The sequence below is a fragment of the Anolis carolinensis genome, chromosome 4, assembly GCF_035594765.1.
Source record: "Anolis carolinensis isolate JA03-04 chromosome 4, rAnoCar3.1.pri, whole genome shotgun sequence".
NCBI classification, from domain to species: Eukaryota; Metazoa; Chordata; class Lepidosauria; order Squamata; family Dactyloidae; genus Anolis; species Anolis carolinensis.
Window position 1 is genome coordinate 46,806,431 of NC_085844.1, and position 13,917 is coordinate 46,820,347.

General features: G+C 44.1%; 1 protein-coding gene across 1 annotated transcript in view; it reads right to left on the reverse strand.

Moving 5' to 3' along the window:
- The window catches only part of LOC100554962 (monoacylglycerol/Diacylglycerol O-acyltransferase), a 56,649-nt gene extending 42,870 nt beyond the window's left edge, over nucleotides 1-13,779 (reverse strand). The window contains exon 1 of the mRNA XM_016995656.2: nucleotides 13,597-13,779. The gene's annotated coding sequence lies outside the window, so the exon portion shown is untranslated. The remainder of the gene's footprint in view (nucleotides 1-13,596) is intronic.
- Nucleotides 13,780-13,917: the final 138 nt, after the last annotated feature.

Sequence of the window (13,917 nt, forward strand, 5' to 3'; positions counted from 1 at the left end):
AACGATAAATTAGGAAAAGAATTCTTTTCGGCAGATTCGGTAAAGAAAAGAGGAGTGGTGATATATGTAAAGGAAAACATCCCAGCAGAAATGAAATTTAAAGATACGGAGGGGAGGGTAATTGCGGTAGAAATAATGCTAAATCAAGAGAAAATCCTCATTTGCAATATATACGCTCCGAATGGACCTAAAACAAAATTTGTAAATAATCTGAGAGAACAAATTTTAAAAACGGATGTGGAGCATATAATAATCTTAGGGGATTTTAATGGAGTGATAGATCATGATCTAGATAAATCGAAAAAGAAAAATAGAAAAACTAAAGGAAAAATGGGCCAACTACCAAAAAACTTCCTAAATCTTAAAAAAGAATTGGACCTTCAAGATGTCTGGAGGAATAAGAATACAAATAAAAGAGACTTTACATACTACTCAAATAGACACGAATCATGGTCCAGGATCGATATGATCTGGACCTCAAACTCATTAACATCAAAAGTAGATAAGATAAATATATTACCAAGAGACAAATCAGACCATTGCCCCCTCGAAATGATAATAAACTACAAAAGAAACCATTGGAGATGGAGATTAGATGACAACCTGATTAAATCAGAAAAAGCAATACTCGAAAACAGGAAACTAACAAAAGAATTTTTTAATTTTAACGACAAAGAGAATGTAACAAAACAAACGATTTGGGACTCGTATAAGGCAGTAATGAGAGGATATTTCATACAACAGAAAGCCAGAGCCAACAAAGTTAGGAACTATAAAATAGAACAGATTAATAAGCAAATAGAAAATAAAGAAAAGATATTTAAACAACAACCTAAGAACCAAAAGATCAAGAAAGAAATAAACGATCTAAAGAAGGAAAAACATCACCTAGATTTGGAAAAAATAGCAAAATCATTGAAATATGTGAGACAAGATAATTTTGAAAACGCAAACAAACCAGGGCCCTGGCTGGCAAGGAAGATAAGAAAGAAAAAACAGCAACAACATATAATAAAGATCAGAGACAAAGATAAGGAGTATACGACAGATGAAGAAATAAGAGAAGAATTTAGGAACTACTATAGCCAATTGTATAAGCAAAAAGAGGAAGATTTGGAAAAGATTACAAAATATTTAGGTGAACAAAAACTGGACAAAATTACGGAAACACAAAGGGAACATCTCAATAAAGAAATAACAGAAGAAGAAATTAAGAAAGCAATAAAAAATTTAAAACCTAACAAAGCACCGGGTCCAGACGGATTCACCGCAAGTTTCTACAAAGTTATGAAAGACGAGTTAATCCCATTTTTGAAAATACTAATGAACCAGGTATTGGAAAAAAACATTATTCCGGAATCGTGGAAGGAAGGAGATATTATCACAATTCACAAAGAAGATACAGATAAATCGGAGGTAAAAAACTACAGACCAATTACGCTATTAAATTTGGACTACAAAATTTTTACGAACATATTGGCAAATCGATTCAAAAACTTCTTAACAACATGGATTGGGCCAGAGCAAAAAGGATTTCTCCCGGGAAGGCATATGAAAGAAAATGTGAGAACTATAGTAGATGTAATAGAATTTTACGAAACACATCATCAAAAAGAATTGGCACTGCTCTCGATCGACGCAGAGAAAGCATTCGACAACCTAAATTGGAGATTTATCAAATTACTATTTAAAGAAATTGATATAGGTTATCAATTTTACAATGCGATTGAAACGATATACACGGAGCAGAGGGCAAGAATTTTAGTAAATGGTCAGTACATGAAAGAGATACCAATAAATAAGGGAACTCGCCAAGGATGCCCATTATCACCATTAATCTTTATCTTCGCAATTGAAATCTTAATAAGAAATATCAGAAAGGACGATCAATTAAAAGGAACAAAAATAGAAAACTATGAATTCAAGATGAGGGCTTTTGCTGACGACCTTATATGTATTATTGAGAATCCGAAACACCAAATTCAAAAGTGGCTCGACCGTATAGAGGAATATGGATCAGTGGCAGGCTTTTATCTAAACAAAAAGAAAACAAAAATTATGACAAAAAACATACCAAAGAAAAGACAAGAGGAAATAGAGAAAGTGGCAAACATCCAAATAATACCTAAAATAAAATACTTAGGAATTTGGTTAACAGCAAAAAATGCACACCTACTGAAAAATAATTACCAAATGAAATGGAACGAAATTAAAAAAGATTTACAGAACTGGAAAAACCTGAAAATCTCTATTTTAGGACGTATATCAATAATAAAAATGAATGTCTTACCAAAACTGTTATATTTGTTCCAAAATCTTCCAATAATAAGGAACAATAAACTTTTTATGGAATGGCAAAGGGAAATCACAAAATTTATTTGGAAGGGAAAAAAGGCAAGAATAAATTATACAATAATGACAGATGATAAAAGAAGAGGGGGATTTGGACTACCGAACTTAAAATTATATTATGAATCTTGTGCATTGGCATGGGTTAAGGATTGGGCAACCCTAGAAAAAAACAGTATGCTAGCATTGGAGGGCTTTGATTTGAGGAGGGGATGGCATAGCTATCTCTGGTATGGTAAAAGATCAGTAGAGAAAAACTTCGGAAATCACTTTATCAGATCCTCATTAATAAAAACTTGGGAAAAATATAAGGGAAGAATATATATGAAGACACCCCTATGGATTTCACCTTTGGAAGCTAATCAGAAAAATTTTTTGGATTGGACAAAATGGCCAAAATACAAAGAAATATTAAGAAAAAAGGATGGGCAATTTCAACTAAAACAACAAGAGGAAATAAGACAAAAATACAACAAAATGTCATGGTTTCAGTATGCCCAGCTAAAAGAACAATTTGGGAAAGATAAAAAATTAGGATTTAATGAGACTGAAAATTTCTGGGATACCATGATGCAAAATAGCAAGAAGGAAATTGCGAGAATATACAAGAAGTTACTAGAATGGTCTACAGAGAATATGTAAAAATATGTGCCACAAAATGGGCAAAGAATATTGGACGTTCAATTATGATGTCAGAATGGGAAGCAATATGGAATATAAAACAAAAATATACGTACGCCTCAGATTTACAGGAAAACTGGCTCAAAATGTTCCACAGATGGCACATCACACCAAAAAAGATAGCAACCATGTATAAAAACACAGACAATAAATGCTGGAAATGTAAAAAGCAAGAAGGGTCATACTTTCATATCTGGTGGACATGTTCGGAAACAAAATCATTTTGGAAAGCAGTACATGAAGAAACACAGAAAATACTACAAAAATCATTCCCAATGAAGCCAGAGTTTTATTTACTTGGGTTGACAGAGAGTATAATGAAATTGAACTCAAATGAGGACAAAATATTTACATACGCAGCGACAGCAGCAAGAATAACCTTTGCAAAATATTGGAAACAAAGAGAAATACCAACAAATCAACATTGGTTGGAGAAATTGAATGAGATATATGATATGGACAAATTAACATATCTAATGAAAATAAACAGGGGTAATACAATAAAATCAACTAACTGGGAAAAATATGTAGAATATAAGGAAAAGGCAAAGGAGAAATAAGCAAAGAAGAATCCGAGGACACTCACAATGACCAAAACTAGTCCAATAAATGTAAAAAAGAAAGAAATGGAACAGAACCTAGCCCACAAAGAATAGAAAGCGGAAGGACTTCTGTATCCCCTCCCTCCCTTCCCCCCCTTCCCTCTTCCTTCCCTTTTTTTTTCTTTACCTCTTCTCCCCTTTTCACCAACCCCTGTGAACCATCTCCATTTTTATTTTTTACTGTACTGTATGTATGTGTAAGAAAATCTGAATAAAAATTTATTAAAAAAAACAACAATATAAACAGATCCAATAATAACATTGTTAAAACACATTATAAAAACCTTAAAAACGTATATATAATTAATTCCATTTGTCCGAGATCCTCATGCTTCATCCTTAAATCAGGCCATGTCAACTTTGTCATTTACTCATCAAAAGCTTGGGTACATAACCATGTTTTCACGGCTCTTCTGAATCCCAGCAGGGTAGGAGCCTGTCGGATATCTCCAGGGAGGGTGTTCCACAGCCGGGGAGCCACCACTGAGAAGGCCCTGACCCTCGTTCCCACCAGCCACGCCTATGAGGCAGGTGGGACCGAGAGCAGGGCCTCTCCAGATGATCTTAGTGATCTTACTGGTTCGTAGGAGGAGATATGTTCGGACAAGTAGATTGGGCCAGAACCATTTAGGGCTTTATAGGCCAAAACCAGCACTTTGAATTGGGCTCGGTAGCATATCGGCAGTCAGTGGAGCTGGCTTAGCGGGGGGGGGGGGGGGTGCGCTCCCTGTAAGCTGCCCCGGTTATTAATCTGGCTGCCGCCCATTGTACTAATTGGAGCTTCTGGGCCGTCTTCAAAGGCAACCCCACGTAGAGTGTGTTGCAGTAGTCCAAACGGGATGTAACCAGAGCGTGGACCACCGTGGCTAAGTCAGACCTCCCAAGGAATGGGCACAGCTGGTGCACAAGTCTGAGTTGTGTGAATGCTCCCCTGGCCACCACCGAGACCTGGGGCTCCAGGCTCAGCGATGAGTCCAGGAAAACCCCCAGACTGCGAACCTGTGTCTTCAGAGGGAGTGCAACCCCGTCCAACACAGGCTGTAACCCTATTCCCTGTTCAGCCTTACGACTGACCAGGAGGACCTCTGTCTTGCCTGGATTCAATTTCAATTTGTTCGCCCTCATCCAGTCCGACACAGTGGCCAGACACCGGTTCAGGACCTGAACAGCCTCCTTAGTGACAGATGGGAAGGAATGACAGAGCTGGACATCATCTGCGTACAGATGACACCGCACCCCGAAACTCCGGATGATCACTCCCAGCGGCTTCATGTATATGTTGAACAACATGGGGGACAGTACTGAACCCTGTGGGACCCCACAAGACAACGGTTGTGGGGCCGAGCAGGTGTCCCCCAATGACACCATCTAGGAACGACCCTCCAGAAAGGACTGAAGCCACTGCAGAACAGTACCCCCGATTCCCATCCCGGCAAGGCGCCTGTCACGACCCAGGCTGCAGAGCACCAATAACCATACACAGAGGCCAGAATCTATCTAATATCTTTATTAAGGAAATAAGTAAAGGCAAATAAAATAAGTGTAGAATATAGTTCAGAAGATGACCTTTCAGGAAAGGTCAAATATAGTCCAGGAAAACAATGTCCAATATGAAATAGTAAGGTCCAAAGTTGTAATCCAGTAACCGAAACACTCACTTGCCAAGCAAGGTGAGGGGAGATGACAAGGTCCTTTAGTCCATGAAACTTAGGCAAGGCAAGGAAATAGCTTGATTCTTGGTACACAAAGCTTGATTCAAGGCAACAAGGAACGAGGAACAGGGACAAGATCCGTGGTAAACACTTGGCAAGGTCCGGGAAGCAAGGCAAGGTCCTGGAAAGCAAGGCTGAGTCCTAGGTAGCAAGGCAAGGTCCGCGAAGCAAAACAAGGCTGGAAACAGGAACGAAGGCTTGGAAACGGGAGTAGCGCTGTCCACACACAACCTACTCCGGTAGCTGACGAATTGACTCCGCAAGATTCCTACGGGGCAAGGAACCTAAATAGGGTCTCGTTTTCCCACCAAAGAACACTTCTCTGGGGAACCAGAACCGAAAGTCAATCTCTGTGTCCAGATGCATGACTCCCTAAAGGTTCTCATGAAAGCAGTCTTAATCAGCTGAATGCCTGGCTGCGATTCTCAGGCTTCTGCGATTAGCCTGTTGAACTCCTTTTTGTTGTTGATAATAACTACGGCGAGAAAATGGGGGAGATTCTGACTCAGGGCTTGTTTGGCAGATTTCTGGAAGGCAAACCTCCTGCAGGTGCAAGGGCTCCAATTCTGGCTGGGAAAATTCCAATTCTGGCTGAAACGGTGGAAAAACCAAGTTTTCCTCTTCATCTGTCTCAACAGCGCTAGGAACGGGACTACATGGCCCATGAGTCATCACACTATCCCCCTCCTCAAGCCCCCTCTCAAATTGGGACTCTCTCCCCGAGGTGCGAGGCCGCGGCTTGGCGGGATAGGTCTGATGGAAGCGGCGGGTTAAATCGGGGGCATGGACAGTGGAAGCGTCTTCCCAAGAGCGTTCCTCGGGACCAAATCCCACCCAGTCAATGAGATATTGCAGGCGGCGGCGGTGAAAGCGAGAGTCCAAAATGTCCTGAACCTCGAACTCCTCCTCTCCGTCCACCAAAACAGGGGCGGGGGCCGGCCGGTCTACATCAGGGCGCACACCATCCGCTGGAAGGAGCAGAGAGCGATGAAACACTGGATGAATGCGCATAGAGCGCGGGAGTTGAAGTTTGAAAGTCACGGGGTTAAGTTGCGCCACCACTGGATAGGGGCCAATGAAACGGGCATCTAGCTTCCGGCAAGGGCGATGGGAGGGCAAGAAACGAGTGGACAGAAGAACCCGGTCTCCTACCTTGATTTCGGGGCCCGGCTGGCGATGATTGTCAGCGTGGCGTTTATAGTCCTCCTTGGCTTGGTCTAGTTGCTGGAGTAAAAGTTGTTGCACCGCTGTGAGTTCCTGCAGCCAGTCCTCTGCTGCGGGAACTTCTGAGGTTTCAATGACAGAAGGAAAGAATCGTGGATGGAAGCCGTAGTTTGCAAAGAACGGGGTTTCTTTAGTTGAAGCCTGGACACCATTGTTATAGGCGAACTCCGACAGCGGTAACAGGGAAGCCCAATTGTCCTGCTGGTAGTTCACATAACAGCGAAGGTATTGTTCCAAAGTGGCATTGGTGCGCTCAGTTTGCCCATCCGTTTGGGGATGGTGCGCCGAAGATAGACGAGAGTCTATGCCCAATAGTTTTTGTAGTGCTTTCCAGAAACGAGAGGTGAATTGGGACCCACGGTCTGTGACCAAACTCTTGGGCAACCCATGCAATCTGAAAATATGTTGAAGGAATAAATCTGCAGTCTCTTTGGCCGTGGGGAGGCCATCGCAGGGAATGAAATGGGCTAACTTGGTAAAAAGGTCCACCACCACTAGGATCGTGGTGAATCCACAGGAAGGTGGTAGATCAGTGATAAAATCTGCAGAGATTATTTCCCACGGGCGAGATGGGGTAGGAAGGGGATGCAGAAGCCCTGAGGGCTTTTCCCTTCTTGTCTTGGAGCGCTGGCATACTGGGCAGGTATTGACATATTTTTCCACATCCTTGCGGATCTTGGGCCACCAGAAATCTCTTAGGATCAAATGCATGGTTTTAAATAGTCCGAAATGCCCTGCTGGCTTGCAGTCATGACACAGACGAAGTGCTTTTTCCCTGCCCGGTCCTGGAGGGATGTAGACATGATTTCTATAGCAAAGTAACCCATCCTTAAGCGAAAAGGGGAAATGTAGTCCTTGGCGAAGTTGGTCCTGAGCCCAGGCATCTGCTTGCTGACTAGCCCTGATTTCCTGAGCAGAAAGGGGTCCTGGAGTAGAGGGAGTTGATTTAATTGGAGTGGATTTGGTGTTTCCCACTGTGAGCGTGGCAAAGTTCTCGGGCTGCAGCAGTTGGGACTCAAAGGTCTCTTTGCGCCCTGCAGCATATTCCGGTTTCCGTGACAGAGCATCTGCTTGCTTGGTCTGGGCTGGGGTTACATAATGGATTTGGAAGTTAAAACGTTCAAAGAATAAAGCCCAGCGTTGTTGCCTCTGATTTAGCTTGCGGGCAGTTCTTAGATGCTCTAGATTCCGATGATCAGTATGGACCTCAATGGGAAATTTGGCCCCTTCTAACCAATGTCTCCAAGTTTCAAAGGCTGCCTTTATGGCCAAAAGTTCCTTTTCCCAAATAGTGTAATTTCTCTCTGGTGCGGTCAGTTGACGGGAGTAGAAGGCACAAGGGTGAAGGTGATCTCCCACTGGTTGTAGGAGTACAGCCCCAATCGCCACATCTGAGGCGTCCGCCTGCACGACAAAAGGGGTTTCAGGATCTGGGTGCTGAAGGATTGGCTGGGACGTGAATAATTTCTTTAGTTGCTGGAATCCTTTCTCTGCTTGTTCTGTCCAGCGGAAAGGCTGTTTCCCACGGATGCAGCTGGTGATTGGATCAGACCAGCGGGCAAAGTCTGGAATGAACTTGCGGTAGTAGTTCGCGAACCCCAAGAAACGTTGCACCTCTTTCTTGTTGGTTGGCGCCCGCCATTCCAATACTGCTGAAACCTTCGCCGGGTCCATGGTGAGCCCTAGTGGCGAGACACGGTATCCCAGGAAGTCTACCTCTTGTAGATCAAAAGCGCATTTTTCCAGCTTGGCATAAAGTCCGTGATCCCGCAATCGTTGTAACACCATTCTGACGTGGTTCTCATGTTCTGATTGTGATCTAGAAAACACCAAAAAATCATCCAAGTAGATAATCAGGAACCGGTCTAGATAATCCTGAAAGATGTCATTGACAAAATGCTGGAACGTTGCGGGAGCTCCACATAAACCGTAATTCATGACCCGGGACTCGAATAAACCGAATTTAGTCTGGAAGGCGGTCTTCCACTCGTCCCCTTCCCTGATGCGAACTAGATTGTAAGCTCCTCGAAGATCCAGTTTGGTATAAACCTTGGCCCCTCGAAGCCGGTCTAAGAGATCCGAGATCAAAGGCAGGGGATATCGATTTCGCTTAGTGATATTGTTCAATGCCCTATAGTCCACCACCAAGCGTAGGTCCCCTGACTTCTTTTTCACAAACATCACTGGGGAAGCGGCTGGGGATTGAGAGGGTCTGATGAACCCCTTGCGGAGGTTTGTCTCTAAGAACTCCCTGAGAGCTTCTTGCTCTGGTTCAGTCAGGGAGTAGAGGTGTCCTCGCGGGATCGGGGCCCCCTCCACCAAGTCAATGGCACAGTCATAAGGTCTATGCGGGGGTAGTCTCTCGGCTTCTTTTTCACTGAATACATCCCAAAAGTCTGAGTATTTCTTGGGCAAAGTGATGATGGATTCAGCGTCTGTGGTATGGCAGACCTTGGCTACCAGACAATGGTTTTGGCAATATTTTGAAGCAAACTGCAGTTCTCTGTTGGACCAGGAGATGTTTGGGTCGTGAAGGGTCAGCCATGGAATTCCCAAAATCACTGGGAAATGGGGAACCTCGGTAACAAAGAAGAAATCTCTTCCATGTGTTCCCTTATCCACATTCTGGTGGGTTCTGACCATTGGCTTACTGGACCTGTCTTGAGGGGGCGGCCATCTATGGCCTGCACCACACGGGCGTTCTTGAAGTCGTGATATTGTAATCCCAGAGAGTCGGCATACTCTCTATCAATGAAATTGTTTGTGGCTCCTGAGTCTATCATGGCATGGATCATGACGGGTCCTTTTTTCGCTGACCACAAGGTGACCACTAGGAGAAATAGGACCCCGGTTGGCGGCTCTTGAGTGGGGTTTTTGACCGGGTTGGCGAGCCTCTCTACGCCCGGTCGCTGGCTTCCCCCGCCGGCTTTGCGCCAGCCGCCTCAGACGTCTTCGCCTCCGTGGAGGACGCCGCCGCCAGACGGGCGGCGGGCTTCCCTTTGGCTGGGCACTCTCTGGCAAAGTGGCCCCCGTTTCCGCAGTACCAACAGAGATTCAGGCGTTGGCGGCGGGCCTTCTCGGCAGTATCCAACCTGGGACGCACATTGCCCAGCTGCATCGGCACCTCCTCGCTTCCTCTGGGGTATGGGGCTGGTGGCGGGGGTCTCCACACTGGACGCGGCTGGATGCCGGTGGGAGCGGGAGGTTTCACTCCAGCCCTACCGCTCTGGCCTCGGATCCATTGCTTTCTGTTGGCCAGCATGACTTCAGCTCGTAAACATTGATCAATGAGTCCTTCAAGAGAGTGTGGAGTATCCACCTTGGAGATTTCCTCCAGCATCTCGATGTTGAGACCCTCCCGAAATTGTCCTCTGAGGGCTATGTCGTTCCAGCCGGTGTTATGGGCCAGCACTCGGAACTCGGCTATGTACTGGGATAAAGGTCTATCCCCTTGGGAGAGGCGCCGGAGTTTGTGGCCGGCCGCCTCCAAATTGTCCTCGATTCCCCAAGTCGCCTTAAGGTGATCCAGGAAGTGTTGCGCTGACCTCAGATGTGGGGAGACTTGGTCGAACAGTGCCGTCGCCCAGTTGGCCGCTGGCCCGTCTAGGAGACTGTAAATCCACGCTACCTTGATGTCTTCTTGGGGAAACTCGGCATTACGGGCCTCTAGATAAGCCTGGCATTGGCGACGGAAAACATGAACCTTAGAAGCTTCTCCAGAAAACTTGGTTGGCAACGCCATGGCCGGGAGACGGACCCCGCGTTCCTTCAATCCCTTTATTTCTCCGTCCTGCGCATTGAGCTTATCTCGGATGCGGTCCACTTCATCCTTGTCGATGGTGTAACTGAGTGGCTGGTCACCCGGTCCGGCTCCGGTAGACATTCTGGCCTAGGTTAATTGGTGCTTAGGGTGCCGGAGTCAAACTGTCACGACCCAGGCTGCAGAGCACCAATAACCATACACAGAGGCCAGAATCTATCTAATATCTTTATTAAGGAAATAAGTAAAGGCAAATAAAATAAGTGTAGAATATAGTTCAGAAGATGACCTTTCAGGAAAGGTCAAATATAGTCCAGGAAAACAATGTCCAATATGAAATAGTAAGGTCCAAAGTTGTAATCCAGTAACCGAAACACTCACTTGCCAAGCAAGGTGAGGGGAGATGACAAGGTCCTTTAGTCCATGAAACTTAGGCAAGGCAAGGAAATAGCTTGATTCTTGGTACACAAAGCTTGATTCAAGGCAACAAGGAACGAGGAACAGGGACAAGATCCGTGGTAAACACTTGGCAAGGTCCGGGAAGCAAGGCAAGGTCCTGGAAAGCAAGGCTGAGTCCTAGGTAGCAAGGCAAGGTCCGCGAAGCAAAACAAGGCTGGAAACAGGAACGAAGGCTTGGAAACGGGAGTAGCGCTGTCCACACACAACCTACTCCGGTAGCTGACGAATTGACTCCGCAAGATTCCTACGGGGCAAGGAACCTAAATAGGGTCTCATTTTCCCACCAAAGAACACTTCTCTGGGGAACCAGAACCGAAAGTCAATCTCTGTGTCCAGATGCATGACTCCCTAAAGGTTCTCATGAAAGCAGTCTTAATCAGCTGAATGCCTGGCTGCGATTCTCAGGCTTCTGCGATTAGCCTGTTGAACTCCTTTTTGTTGTTGATAATAACTACGGCGAGAAAATGGGGGAGATTCTGACTCAGGGCTTGTTTGGCAGATTTCTGGAAGGCAAACCTCCTGCAGGTGCAAGGGCTCCAATTCTGGCTGGGAAAATTCCAATTCTGGCTGAAACGGTGGAAAAACCAAGTTTTCCTCTTCATCTGTCTCAACAGCGCTAGGAACGGGACTACATGGCCCATGAGTCATCACAGCGCCCCAGAAGGATACCGTGGTCAATGGTATCGAAGGCCGCTGAGAGGTCCAGCAGAACCAGCAGGGACACACTCCCCCTGTCCGGTTCCCGGCATTAGCAGTCCACTCACATGAATGCCTTCATTAAAACGTCACAAGGTTATTAGACAAATCCACCATTTCCCACTCCAAGGAAAAATACCTGTTTTTAAGTGTTCTTTGTGCAGTGGAAGAAGTGGAGTTGATTTCTGCCTATCTCTGAAATCATCCTGTTTCTACACACTGTGGAAACAGAGTCCCAGGAGCAACTACTGGAAGCAGTTCTTTGAAGCGTGTAGCAACAGAGGAAAACTTCCATATGATGAGGTCTCTAGTGGTACTGTAACTGAAAACTGCAACAAATAGATTCCTTGTCATTGAGTCATTGGGCCACTAGGTGGCATTCTTCATTTACAAGCAAACAGGATCATCGGAAGGAAGAAAGGCTTCTGATAAGCTGGGAACTTATGGCTGGGTTGGAATGGAATTAAGGAAGATCAAGTTATTAAAAACATTGTCAGTTCTAGCATTTCCACTAAAAAGGCAAATTATATTTACACATCTATTAAAATACCAGTATTTCACCCTATATGGGAAGATCTTGGCGCATACAAATAAAATCAATGCCAGAAGTAGCCCTGTGTTGTGTGAAGGGCTCCATCAGGCTCCATCTGGAAGTGTCCTAGGACAGAGTCAAATCAAGGTGATGATGTGATCAATCAAGGGGAGTGATGGTCCCCTCTATTCTGCTTTGGTGAGACTTCACCAGGAATACTGTGTCCTATTCTGGGCCACACAATTAAAGATAGATGTCAACAAGCAGAAACATGTACAGAAAAGGATGACTAAAATAATCAAAAGTCTGGAGTTTATGCCCTATGAGGAAGGGCTTAGAGAGCTGGGTATGTTTAGCCTGCAGAAGAGAAGGCTGAGAAGGATGTCATAAGGAAGAGGGAGCAAGCTTGTTTTCTGCTGCCCTTGAGACTAAGACTCGGAACAATGGGTTCAAATTACAGGAAAGGAGATACTGCAGATACTGTCCCTATGGTTGGATGAGACAAAAGTTAAAACACAATTATTTTATAGATACCAACTTTAATTGGATTTTTAAATCCATATGATCAGCCCCATGGTGTGTGTGTGTGCATATGTGTGTGTGTGTGTGTGCCTCTCTGGGAGCCATGAATTGCTCCTGAGTCTCTCCTCCCTTGCCACGAGAACAAGCACTGCCCAGCAATTCTGGTGCTGCCATTTCTGGTCACAAGTTCAGATGCTGCATTAGTTCAGATGAGCAATTGGGAGAACCTAGGAGACTTTGGAGGGGATCAGCACTTTTGAAAAAAAAAAGTTTTATTCCCAAATGTTCTCAGGCATCCTGAGCTTGTATAAACATCAAAAGGCTTATATTTTCATGGAAAGAAAAACAGGTTGCCGATTCTGTTTGCTGGATATTTTAGGAAAAACTTTGCTCTGCTCTACAAAATAAGACAGATGCATCCAAATTGCAGAATTAAAGCTGTTTGACCCCATTTTAACTACCATAGTTCTATACTATTGAATACTTGGATTTTGTTGTTTGGTTAGGCACTAGCAGTTAAAGTAAGGCCGAATTGCAGTAATTCTACAGGGTAGATAGATACACCTATTGTTTTACTATGCATAGTGTAGTTTATCTTATTTCATTAACAGGGATTGTTATTATTATATTATTTACATGGATTTATGTCAATTTGAATAGAAATTATAAATACATGTACACTAAGAGTGAAACTTACTGATTGCTAATAAAACACACATACACATATCTCAGAAATATCTGTGGAGGTGGTTTTAATTAACATTGTATGATTCAACAATCACATCCCAAAAATGTTTGCATACATGTGATGTTCCCATATCACACTGAACTTGAAATTTGCCACAACTGATTTGACAAGAAGTAGTTTAATCAGCTATACAACTCAGGCTGTTCATTCAGTACATAATATAAGGAAGCTGTCACTGAAGAGAGCAACTCTAGAGTGGAGTGTTTCCAGACATCGCATATATCATGCAATTGCCCTGCAGCATTCACGGAATTTTATAGGGGGATCCAGGTAATGCCATATTTATAAAATATTATTCTGGCTTGCTTTACCTTAAAGAGTCTGCCTCCACAGAAATGTACAGTCAAGATGAGGGAATCCAGCTAAAAAGAAGAGGATCTGGAATCCAATACAGGTTAGGACAGAACGTTGGCTCTCCAAGAGAATCCGTTTCCTTGTCAAGACTGGAGAAAAAAAAATACTGTGATGCTGAACCTCTCCACTATAAGGAATGTTGTGCCCTTTGGATGCTTCACTTGATTGATCCTTGACTACTTTAGAAATAGCTAGTAGTGCCTTCTGTATTTTACTTCAACTTCATTTATCTCCATTTTTTTCACCTGCTACTTTTAAACATTAAGCCTCATGACTTC